We start from the raw sequence: 13,126 nt of genomic DNA on the forward strand, positions 1-13,126 counted from the left end.
GTTTAGTAAATATATGTCAAATTGATTTAAAAATTACATGAGGCGTGGAATATTTACAGGGAAAATTTTCTCCTAGGTTACAGTTCCTGGAGAAAAATGTGCCTCCAGATGATGATATTTAAAAATGAAAACAAATAAGATTACTGCAGCAGGGTGGAATATTTTTTTACAAGGAAGAGTAGAACTTAAGTTAGAAACTGAGCAAGAAGATTCTTTGAAAGAATCTTATGGCTTAACTGATAAGGTACACATAATCAGAACAAAAGTGTGAAATTTTCAGTCTTTCTGTGAAGTTGTAATTTGCATCATCATTTAAAAATCATTTTCTTGAATAATACAAAATCTTTTGTAGCACATCCCTGAAGAGTTTTTTGACTTGCTTGTTCCTTAGAGTGTAAATGAAGGGATTTAGTAAAGGGGCCACTGAGGTATAGAGCAGAGCTATACCTTTGGATAAACTCACTCTTTCTTTTGCAGATGGTTTAATATACATGAAGATACAACTTCCATAAGTCAAGGAGACAATAATCATGTGGGAAGAACAGGTGGAGAAAGCTTTGGTCCTCTGCTGTGCAGAGGGGAATTTCAAAATCGTCTTAATGATGTAAGTGTAAGAGAGAATCACTAAAACCAATGTGACCACAAGTGTCACCACGGCTGAGATAAAAGCGATCAATTCCAGGGCACGTGTATCTGTGCAGGAGATCTGAAGGATGGGAGAAGCCTCACATATAAAGTGATCAATCTCTTTGGAAGCACAGAAATCCAATTGGAGTCCTATGACTGATAGGGGAAAATCATTAGGAATCCTGTTACCCAAGAGCTGAGTACCATTTGGTAGCATGTTTTGCTGTTCATTATGATGGGTAATGCAGCGGTTCGCAGATGGCAACATAGCGGTCCCAGGACATGGCAGCCAGAAGGTAAACTTCTGTAACTCCCAGTAAAAGGAAAAAAAAATAATTGAGCTGCACAATGATTATAGGAAATAGTTTTGTCTCTAGTCGCAAGGCTTACCAGGTATCTGGGAATACACAATGTTATGAATATGATTTCCAAAAGGGAGAAATTTCTGAGAAAGGACTACATTGGGGTCTGGAGACGGGGATCCAACAAGATGAGAAAGATAATGATTAAGTTCCCCATCAGGCTCAACGTGTAATTGAGAAAGAAACAAGAAAACCACAATTTGCAATTGCGGGTCATCTGTCAGTCCTACCAGAAAGAACTGTATTTCCATCGATTGGTTCTTCATTTCTCTTTTGTGACTTTTTGCAAATCTAAGGAGAACATAAGTATAAATATCTACATACACAAGCACACACTCCCTTATTCTAACACATATTTATTTAAAACAGAGAAAGAGAAATATCCTCAAACATATCCATTTTTAAATAGTTTCTCAAGTTTAAAATAGCAAATAATATAAATACATGTCATGTTTCAATTCAAAATCCTCCCAAACATTAATTCTCTGTATAATGTTTCTCAAAAATTTCCCTAGTTCTTGAATTTATGCCAATATTCATTTTAGCTAATCATTTCCAAATTGTACAAAATTGATTTGTCCTCTTACATTGATTATCAGAGTGATTTTGCAAAACCAACATTTAAGGTTTTATGACAATTTTAATACTGATCAATTACGAAGGCATAATTTATTTTCAGTAGTTAAAGATTTTAATTTCAGTAGTTTGAAAAGTTTGTTTCAATGATAATATATCATTACAATTACCAATTTTCTGAATTTACAATATGTAAATAGGCATTTTCCAGAATATAGGACAAATAAGGCACAGCAAAACATTATGGAAACAAACAAGTAAGATATTTCAATAAAATATATTTTATCTTGTTTCCATCTACCCTTTTTGAAATTTATTCCTATGTGTGTCTACAAAATATTGGTACTTTTTCACTGCTTTATGAATCTACTTAATCCAAGAACTATTTCTAAATTTTATTCTTTCTATATATAAGAATTTTATTTACCCCATGTTGTCCTATCTCCCTGTTACATTGAAAGCTCAATTCTTCTACCTTATATGTGTTATCTGTGGACTTTTCAAAGAAAAGACTGACTAAAGGAATTTCTGAAAAAATGAACATTCTTTTTGTTATCTTTATTCTTTTATATTTCCTCTTAATAATCTGGCTACCCTTTCTCTGGATTACATTTTATCTCATTTAGAAAAAAATAACACTAAGAGTCTATAAGCTTAATGTGATTTTCTGAAGCAGATATTATTAGTGAAGATCTATTTTCTTTTTATGTCTACTGAAGACATTAAGGGTGACCTGCACTGGTACTCTTGTGTCCATATCAGTGCACCCAGTGCAGCACTTAGTTACTAAAGAAGTTCAGAGAATAAGAAATACAGTTGTAACAATAAAATAAAAAATATATATGGAATCACCTATTATAGACATTACTGTAAGATTATTCTTCCATTTACTAAATATTTATAAACATGCTATCCAAGCAAAACATTCTGCAGTCAAATTAAACTCCCTAGATTTGACTTCCTGGTCATTTGTCTTAACTTCGGATTTTGAAGTAATGTTAAAATTATGGTTGACTTACCTTCTTGGCATCTATTGTGTCTATTCTTCCCCTGAGATTACTTGGAAGTGATGTTTTCTAACATAATTAATGACGGTTTTACTCACTTTTCAGACCACACTTTATAATTGCAGAAGAGGTATAGATTACCAATGATTTTTTTTACAGAGAGAGGAAATGTGTATATAATTTGCTTCTATATAGATCTTTCCCCTTCCCTCTAATCTTTCCTCAATATGAAACCTTCAGAGTCAGGCATCGCTAACGTTAAAGGACAGCTTTGTCCATGACACATAAATGGCAAGCTGTGAAATTTCGTTCTTAATAATCTCCATGAAATGTGATGCAACTTTGATTGCTATAATTCAAAACCTAAATATATGTTCTTAAAATAAAATAATAATATAAAAATTGGAAACAGAAAAAAATCAGGAAATCTTCTGATAAAAGATAAGCAACTCTTCCAAGTAAAAGAATACAACATTGTCAATTGTACACTTACAAAATGCTACAATTTTATCATCTTCCACTTACCACAGACTCAGGGGATTCTCTTAAAAGAAAACAAAGTAAATATCTTCTCTAGGCACCATTATACCAAAAGTGCTCATTATTTGGAATAATATACAACCTTGCAGTCAACTTTAAATGAAAGCTGAAATAATATTATTCCAGAAGAGGATTATTAATTATAGCAAGGTAATTGAATTATTCAATAGTAGCATTAGCTGTTTCACAGTCTTGGGGCAACATTGAAATTTCCCAATATGGCTTTCATCAACAGGAAACATTGCCTTGCTTCACATAAGCAAAAGAAGCTGCTTATAATTTATTGTAAATTTTAGAAAAATTGAGACTTTGAATGGCTTATTGGTGGGAAATGTTTGATTCTGTGAGTGCAATGAGTTTTATCTACTAAACATATGTTTTGTATGTTAATGCCCCAAATGGTGAAGAACTTCAATCCAACAGATAAAGAAAATAAAACTATAGGAACAGAAGTTTGATCAGGGTTTAAGGATGAAGAGAAGAGATTGAATGCAAAGTGTGATGAAGGAAATTTTTAGGTTGATGGAAACAGTTTATATCTTACGGTGGTTGTTACATGGCTACATATGTTTGCCAAAGCTTATCAAACTATATGCCCCAAAAGTGTAAATTTCCTGTACTTAAATTATACTGCAATAATTTCTACATCAAAACTATTTGGAGGAGAGAAGATGTGGGTCAAGTGGTTCAGCACCTGCTTCCCACATGGGAGGTTATGGGTTTGATTCCCATTGCCTCCTAAAAATAAAACGAAACAAAAAACATACAACAAGCGAACAGGAGGAACAACTCAGGGGAGCAGATGTGGCTCAGTGGTTGAGTGCTGGCTTTCCACAAATGAGGCCCTGTTTTCATTCCCTGGCCCCATGAACCAAAAATAAATAAATAAAAAAGAAACAGAGTTAATAAAGGAGAACCAGTGTAGCTCAGTGGTTGAGTGCTGGCTTCCCACATGCAAGGTCAGTTTCCAGGTTGAATCCCCAGCCCCAGTACATCCAAAGAACAACAACAAAAAAAATGTATTAGCACTTGTCCCTTTTTAGTAGGCTGTTGAGAACTCATGATTGAGATCTGTGCTCTCCATGTGATTGTCACAGATCACAAATGGCTATGTAAATTTAAAAAATAAAATTAATCAGTTCCATGTTTGCACTAGCCATATTTCAGGTGCGTAACAACTTCATGTGCCCAGTGGCTAGTTTATTAGTTAAGACAGTAACGTCCATCCCTGCAGAATGTTCCTTTGGATAGCACCAACTAGGAATTTCATTTTGTCCTTCCGTATTTCATAATATATATGTTTAATAATATATTTTCCTAAAACGCAGCTTTAGCAAGTGTGGCAGTTTGATATTATTTATGTATTCCAAAGAGAGATATTGATTATGTTGTAAACTGTTCTGTTCCTCTAGGTGATACTCTTTCGATTGTATTAAATGCAGAGGTTTCACATTTACTTAATTAAATCAAGATTGGGACTTTGGTTAGACCACATCATTGGGGTGACTTAATTTGATTCCCTGCCACATTTGTGACTTATATAAACAAATACTCACTCAATCAAGGAAATAGATACACGGAGAAGAACACAGAGACAGCTCTGTAGAAATGGCAGAGGCCCGAGGAAGAGGAATGAGCCATTCGCCTGGTAGTTTACAGCTCACCTTGTGAAAAGAACAGAGCAGCCTAGCCAAGAAAGAAACAAACCTTGGGAAGAAGGAAGAGTCCTATGTCAGTGATCATTGGAAACTGGGACCATATAGCCTTAAGAGGAAGAAGGAAGCCTGAACCCTTGCAGACATCGCCTGTCATCTTGCTTCAACACGTGGCAAATGACTTTGGGTGAGAAAGTAACTATTATGATACATTGAGTTGGACTCTTTGGGGCCTTGTAACTGGAAGCTTCCACCCAAAATAAACACCCTTTAGAAAAGCCAACAGGTTTCTGGTACTCTGCATCAGCACACTTTTGGCTGACTAATATAGCAAGTAGGTCAGAATTTTTATTTGTTACCATTTTAAATATCATGTAGTTCAAGTTTTTGTTTTTGTTTTTTTTTAATATTTGGGGATTCCTTATTTGGTCATATTTCTATTTAGAAATATACACTTGTTTTCTAGCCCTTCATTCTCTTTCTAATTATTAGCCCATTATTAATTCTTCCTTAATTCCATTGTGATTAAAGCTTATTCTCAGTAAGAATTTAAACCTTTGAAATTTGCTGAAACTTACCTTAAGTTCAGATTTTGGTCTATTTTGTAAATAATGAATATAAATTTGAGGCTAATGGGTGTTTTGAACTTGGTGGATGCATTGTTCTATCCTTATCAGGACTTATGTTCTGCTAATTATATTTTCAAACTTATCATTTTGTTTCTTCAGGAGATTTTAAAAATAATTTGTTTTAAACTGTAGTAAAACATACATAACATAAAAATCACTTTAACCATGTTAAGTGGACACTTCTTCGGCACTATGTAACTTTTATGCTTACCTGTTACAAACTATTCTTATAATCTCAGACAAAAACTAATACTCATTTAGTAATTATTCCCTCCTCCTCCCTTTCCCTTTCACTGGTATCCATCACTCTACTCTGTCTCTAAGAATGTGCCTATTCTATTTATTTCATAGAAAAGAAACCATATAGTATTTGTCCTTTGAAGTCTCATTTATTTAATTAAACATATCTTCAAGATTCATCCATGTTGTAAGATGTAACACAATTTCACATTTTATATACCTAAATAATATTACATTGCATGACTATACCACATATTTGTCCATTTATCTGTTGATGGATACTTGGGTTGCTTCCACCTTTTGGCTATTGTGAATAATGCTACGATGAACACTGGTATAAAATATCTTCCTGATTCTCTGCTTACAGTTCTTCTGGGTATGTGCCTAGGAGTTAAACTGCCAGGTTATATAGTACTTCTCTGATGAATTCTCTGAGGAATCACAAAACTGTTTTCCATAGTGGTTGCACCATTCTATGTCTCCACCAACAACTTATAAGTGTTCCTCTTTCTATACAGTCTCATCAACACATGCTGTTTTCAGTTTTTCACATAATAACCTTTCTAGCAGATGTGGAATGGTATTTCATGTAGTTTTAAGGGTAATTTTTCCAGTGGCTAATGATGTTGAGCATCTTTTCATATACTTATTGGCAATTTGAATATCTTCTTTGGAGAAATATCTATTCAAATCCTTTGTTCATTTTATAATTGGGTACTTTATCTTTTTTGTAGATGAGTTGTAGTTGTATTTTTATATTCTGGGTATTAAGCTCTAATCAGATAGATAGTTAAAACTATTTTCTCATCATGTAAGTTTTCATTTTAGAAGAATTCACTCTGCCATTTTGCTGTTTTCTGTATGTCTTTTCAGTTTCTTCCTCAATTATACCATTACTGCCTTTTTTTGTATTCAGTTGCTTTAATTTAGTGTACTAATTTTATTATTTTTCTCTCGATCTTCTAGTTATTTTCTCAGTGGTTACCTTTGTAATTACAATAACATCTTAACTAATAAATTTATTTGACTAGGACCAACCTAGCTTCATTAGTATACAAACTCTACTAATACATATCACCATCTCTCTCCCATTATATTATTTTCTCTTAAATTTGTATGCTTTAATATATTTTATTACATACAATGGAATTTTATTCAGCCATAAAAAGAATAAATTTCTGATGCATACTAAATGTAAATGAACCTTGAAAATACTAAAATGAATGGAATAAATAAGTTACAAAAAGGCAAATATACTCTGATTCTGTTATATGAAATATCCTGTGATAGAAAATTCACAGTTACAGGTTACCAGAATTTGTGGATAGAGGGCAAATTTTTGAATTTTAGATATAATTAAATAAAACATTTTTCTCAGGCTGGAATTAGAGTCAGAAAATGTGAGAACCAAAACAATAATCAGCAACCTGATGGGTGAAAACATCGTGGTCAGAAACAATTCCATATATACCTGAAAACTTAGTTTGTCATAAAGAGATTTCATAGCTGTTGGACAATGATGATTATACATCTATGGGCAAAAAAAAAATATGCATAAGTAGAAAATTTACATTGACAAATTACCTTCTGTACACATGAAAAATTTCAAATATATTATCAATCTTAAAATGATAAAATTTTCAAAAGAGAAGAAGAAAACAAAGAGAAAGCATGTATAACTTACATAAATGAAAACATGAATTTGTATCATATATATCAGTTGACAAATGAAAGTATAGAATACAATTTTATTGCAACCACTATGGAAATAGCCATTAATTTGAGATAAAATTCCTATTTTGGGTCTTAATATCTGAAGGTAGTTGTACACATGGACTCTTAATAATGACAGGGAGAATGTGTGATAAGTAAAGATGAAAGCAGCTACTGTTTTTTTAAATGTTATTTTATACATTTGCTGTTAAGTTACTTGGGAGGAAATAGAATTTACCAAACAAAAGTACTATAATACAAGAATTTATATTTACTTCAACCAAGGTTCTTTATTTCTTCTTATTCCTTAAAGTAACATTCTAGTTCCTTTTAATTCAGCCTGAGTACTTCTTTTGACATTTCTTATAGGAGAGATCTTCTGGTAATGAACTCTTCAGGATTTTTATTACCTGTAAATATCTTAATTTCTGAGAAATAATTTTGTTAGATATAGAATTCAGGTATTTTTTTAAGGACTTTAAATATGTCATCCATCTCTCTTCTGAACTCTATGGTTTGTGATAAAAGATCCACTGTTGATGTTATTGGAGATCTCTTGTATATGGCAAGTTGTTTCCTTCTTCCTGATTTCAAATGGAAAGCCATTCTTTGGATTTTGATAATTTCACTATAATGTGTCTTGTTTTAGATCTATTCATCTTGGGGTTCATTGAGCTTCCTGAATGTGAATATCCATGTATTTCACCAGATTTGGAGAGTTTTTAGCTGTTATTTCTTCAAATAGCTTTTCTGCTCTTTACTCACTCTCTTATCCTCGTGGGACTTCAATTATGCCTGTTGGATGCTTGATGCTATCTTATAGGTTCACTGGTCTCTGTTCAGTTTTTACATTATTTTTTATTTTGCTTCTCTCACTGGATAATATCCCTAGTCTTTTCCTTATGTTCATTGTCCTTTTCTTCTGACTGTTCAAATCTGTTGTTAAATACATTTAACAGGATTATATTTCTATTATTTTACTTTGCAATTCCAAAATTTCTCTTTGGATTCTTTTATAATTTCTCTCTCTCTCCGTCCCTTCTTCCTCCTCTCTCTCTCTAGGAAGTACTTGAGATCGAAGCTGGTACCTTTTATGTGGGAGGCAAGTACTCAACCACTGAGCTACATTTGCTCCCACTATCTCTCTTTTTTTGTTCAGACAAAATTTTCCTAATTTTATGTAGTTTTCTGTTTATGGATTCCTTTAACTCATTGAATATATTTAAAAGAGTTGATTTAAAATCTTTTACAAATAAAGGAATTCCTTCCATAGTGCTATCTGGCAAATTCTTCTTACCTAGCAAATGGCCCATACTTTCCTATTGCTTTGTCTACTCTGTAATTTTTGTTGCTGTTGAGAAATGAGCATTGTGGGTATTATGTTATGATACCTATGGCAATCTAGATTCCCATTCCTCTGGCATTGTTAAGTTTTGTTGTTGTTGTTGTTGACTTTTGGAGCTGTAATATTTGTCACTTTCCAACTATCTTTAATCCTAAACAGGAAATGGAGAGAAAGGGATTAAAATAAAAAGGTGCTTTCACTAAAAATTCCTCAACCATTTTTGCCCGAGGAATTTGTAACGATTGCCAACATTAGAACCACCCCAGAAATCTAAAGATGCTGAACAAAAGCAGTTATCAGCAATCAAACCACATACTCACAAATTTTGAAAAACTGGATCTGTATAGTCCACCCTGGTCTCAGAAAGATAAATCAGAAACCTGGGCAACAGTACTCACTGCTGCATTCCTAGGGGTTGTATGATGGAGGATGAAAATCACTGATGTATACTGTCATTTATAACTTTTCTTCCAACTCTTGTATGGATGCTGCACAATGTTCCTCAAGACTCTAGAGATAAAAAATTCTTGATTCAGTTCCTGCCAGATCAATAGTTATTTTGGTAGAGAAAATGATTCCTAGAGCTTCCTACTCTGTCATCTTGTTACAATTCTACTTTTCTACAGAGACAAATGATAAAAGCCTAAGTGCAATATTTGCAAAGACTAATACATTTTATTCCAGTTTAAGAAGAACAATAAAGGTAAAAGAAAACAGAAAAGTCCAATTTACTAAGCAGAAATGAAAGGGAAGCAAAACTACAGATTCTTCACATTTTAAAATAACATATTATGATTTTATAAAAACGAATCTCAATACCTTCCAAAAGTAATGTAAAATTTTCAGTAAAACAAAGAGTGAATATTTAAATTAAAAAAGCATTTAGAAGAAGTAATAGAAAATCTGAGATGTCATATTTATTAAAGAAATAGTCTATGATTATGTTTGAAGCTCATTACCCTATTCATATAAGTTGAAATACCATCACCATGCCGTTTTCTACTTCTTTTTGTTTCTGTAGTGTCTTTTGTATTTGAAGTTTATTTTGCATACTAGGAAAGCTTTAACTCCATGGCTCCAAATGTTTTCATGATGGAGATGGGCACTCTACATGAATAGCATATTTGATTTTAAAAGACCCATATTCAAAATCAGTATTGCATAATTTTTCTACATTATTCAGTGAATCAAGTAGCAGAAAGTTTACGATTGTACTCAAATAACTTTAACTTATTGAAACAGAAAAAAATCTAAATTAAAAAAATAATATCTTGTATTCCTTTTCTCTATTTTTGGAAGGAAAATAATATCTTCTTAAGACATTATTTTGCTTTGTTGAGAAATTTTATTCGAGGTTGGTGTCTAATTATCTGGCTAGCAGATATTCCCCCAAAAGATATTTCATCAAATCATATGAAAAACACTTCCTTCACTAACATTTTATAGTCATGATATTCCTCTAATTTCACATACTCTATTAAGTATTTGAAAAATTAGAAATAATGAATACCACCAAATAACTTATTTTGCAAAGGAATATTTAGAACTTCCTTGAACACCCTATACACAATACCAAATCCATGCTACTTAAAAGTCATATAATAGCCAAACTAATTAATTATTTTAATATTCATTTCCTAAATTGTTAAATGAAGTAAGAGTACAATTCTATATGGAATTGCTTTTAGACTTAGTACTTAGTAGTAGTATAATACATAGTATATTTTATTTTTCAGTTTAATTGTCACACAATTATTTAAGGAATATAAAGTAAAGAAACAAATTGGGATAATTAAATAAAACAATTTTGATACAATGCATAAGAATATATTACTTGGGGAAGAAAGTGATTCCACAGGTAATGACCATAAGAATTTATATTTCCCATCTGCCCATGATCCTAATCAACAAATTAATTAATTCTTTATAAAAACAATTAAACATAGGAATAGGAGGAGTTTTCCTCAACAAGATAAAGGGTATGTATTGCCCACTGTCACCACTGTTATTCAACATTGTATTAAAAGTTCTAACCAGATCAATTAATCAGGAAAAGAAATAAAAGTTATCCAACTTGGAAAAGAAGTATAACATTCTTTGTTTGCAGATGACATGATCCTATATATATAAAATCCTGAAAAATCCACAAGAAAGCTATGAGAGGTAATAAACAAATTCAGTAATGTAGTGGGGTATAATATCAGCATATGAAAAGAATAGTGGTTCTATATCTTAGTAATGAACAATATTAAGAGGAGATCAAGAAAAAAATTCCATTTTGGGGAGCAATGATAAAATACAATATCTAAGAATAAATTTAACCAAGTTTAAAAAAAGTATACACTTTCTATAAAAAAGTGTACACTTACTATAAAATTTTGTGAAATAAACTGAAGACCTCAAAAAATAACAGCACATTCCATATTGATTATTAGAAGATTAAGTTATGTTAAGATGGTAATTCTACCCAAAAAGACTTAAGGTTTAATACATTTCTAGTAAAACTTTGAACAGCCTTCTATATAGAAAAGGTAAAAACAATCATCAAACTTATGCAAACAGGTAAGTGTACACAAATTTCCAAAATCATATTTAAAAAGGATAACAGGAGTACTTATATTTCCAATTTCAAAACTTATTATAAAGCTATACTAGTCAAAACAGCATGGTAACTGGCAGTAGGACAGATATATAAACAATGTAAGTGAATTAAACATTAAGAAATAAACTCACTTGATTTTTGACATATGTCCCAAGTTCACTCAATTGGGAAAGAATAGCCTGCCTAACAAATGGTCTCTGAAAGCTCAATATTAATATAAAAAAGAATGAATAAAGTTCCTACCTCATATCATAAACAAAATTAACACAAAATTAAAGACTTAAAAATAGGGATTGTGATTATACAACTCCTGGAAGAAAACATAGAAAGCCATTTTCAGGGTATTGCATTAGGCAATGTTTTCTTAGACTTTATACTAAAAATGCAGCAACAAAAGAATGAATAAATAAATGTGATCTCATAACAATTAAAAACTTTCATGCATCAAAAGATTTTATCTAAAAGTAAATGGAATGGCATAAAATATTTGGTACCCACATATCCAATAAGAGTTCAATATCCATGATATATTAAGAAATTTTACAACTTAACAACAAAAAGACAACAAATGCAGGATGTTAAGAATATGGTGGTTGGGGGTTGGATGTGGCTCAAGATTTTGAGCTCCTGTTTCCTACATGGGAGGTCTCAGGTTCATTTCTCAATTCCTCCAAAAACAAACAAACAAAAACCAAGCAACTAGAAAACAAATAACAAGACAACACAGGGGAGCCAATGTGACTCAATAGTTGATTGCTGGCTTCCCACTTATGAAGTTCCAGGTTCAATCTGGGCCTGGGTACCTCAAAAAAATAAAATAAAATAAAGTGGTATATGGGAATCCTGTATTTTATGCATGATTGTTCTGTAAATTTCTGTAATAAAGAAAAAATAAAAAAATGATAGATGCTGCAACAACAAAAAAATGAGCAACAGACCAATGTATATTTCCCAAATACTATACAAATTACTAAAATGCACATGGAAAGGTGCTCATCATCATTAGCCATTAGGGAAATGTAAATCAAAAACACAATAAGAGGGTAGTTCACATAACTAGAATGGCTACATTAAAAATAATAATCATAATAACAAGGGTTGGAAAGCATATGGAGAAACAAGAACACTTGTTCCTTGTTGGTGAGAATGTGGAATGGTACAGCTCCTGTGAAACAGTTTGTCACTTCCCCAGAATGTTAATTGCAGAATTCCTGATGACCTGTCAATCCTACTTCTACTATATACCCAAAGGAATTGAAAACAGGGATGGTAATAGATATTTTCACACCTTTGTTTACAGTAGCACTATTCACAATATCCCAAAGGTGGTAAGAATTCAAGTGTCCAAAAACAGAGGAATGGATAAACAAAATGTGGTGTACACATACAATGGAATATTATTCAGCAATGAGAAAGAATGAAGTTTTGATGCAGTCAACAACATGGACGCTTCTTAGTGACATTATGTTATTGAAATAGGCCAGACAGATGCAAAAAGTACAAATATTGTATGAACTCACTCATACGAAATAATTGGAAAAAGCAAATTCATAGAATCAGAAATTAGAGACTGGATGGGTGAAGGAATGGGAAGTTAATGCATAATTGTTACAGAACTTCTGTTGGGGTGATAAATTTAGTGTAAATGGGTGGTGATGTTGGGAGAACACCGTTGTGAATGTAATTAATGACATTGAATTATATATTTGAATGTAGTTTAAAGTGGAAATATTAGTAGAACAAAAAATTAAAAAACCATAGAACTGTAGAGGATAAATTATGAAACTTTATCTAAAGTTTGGACTGTAGATCATAGTACAATTATATTAA

At 31.9% G+C, this 13,126-nt stretch overlaps 1 pseudogene; it reads right to left on the bottom strand.

The window, feature by feature from the left end:
• Positions 1 to 319: 319 nt before the first annotated feature.
• Positions 320 to 1,255, bottom strand: LOC101444505 (olfactory receptor 6C6-like; annotated as a pseudogene).
• Between the last annotated feature and the right edge of the window lie 11,871 nt (positions 1,256 to 13,126).

The sequence above is a fragment of the Dasypus novemcinctus genome, chromosome 12 (assembly GCF_030445035.2).
Source record: "Dasypus novemcinctus isolate mDasNov1 chromosome 12, mDasNov1.1.hap2, whole genome shotgun sequence".
In the NCBI taxonomy this organism is placed as follows: Eukaryota; Metazoa; Chordata; class Mammalia; order Cingulata; family Dasypodidae; genus Dasypus; species Dasypus novemcinctus.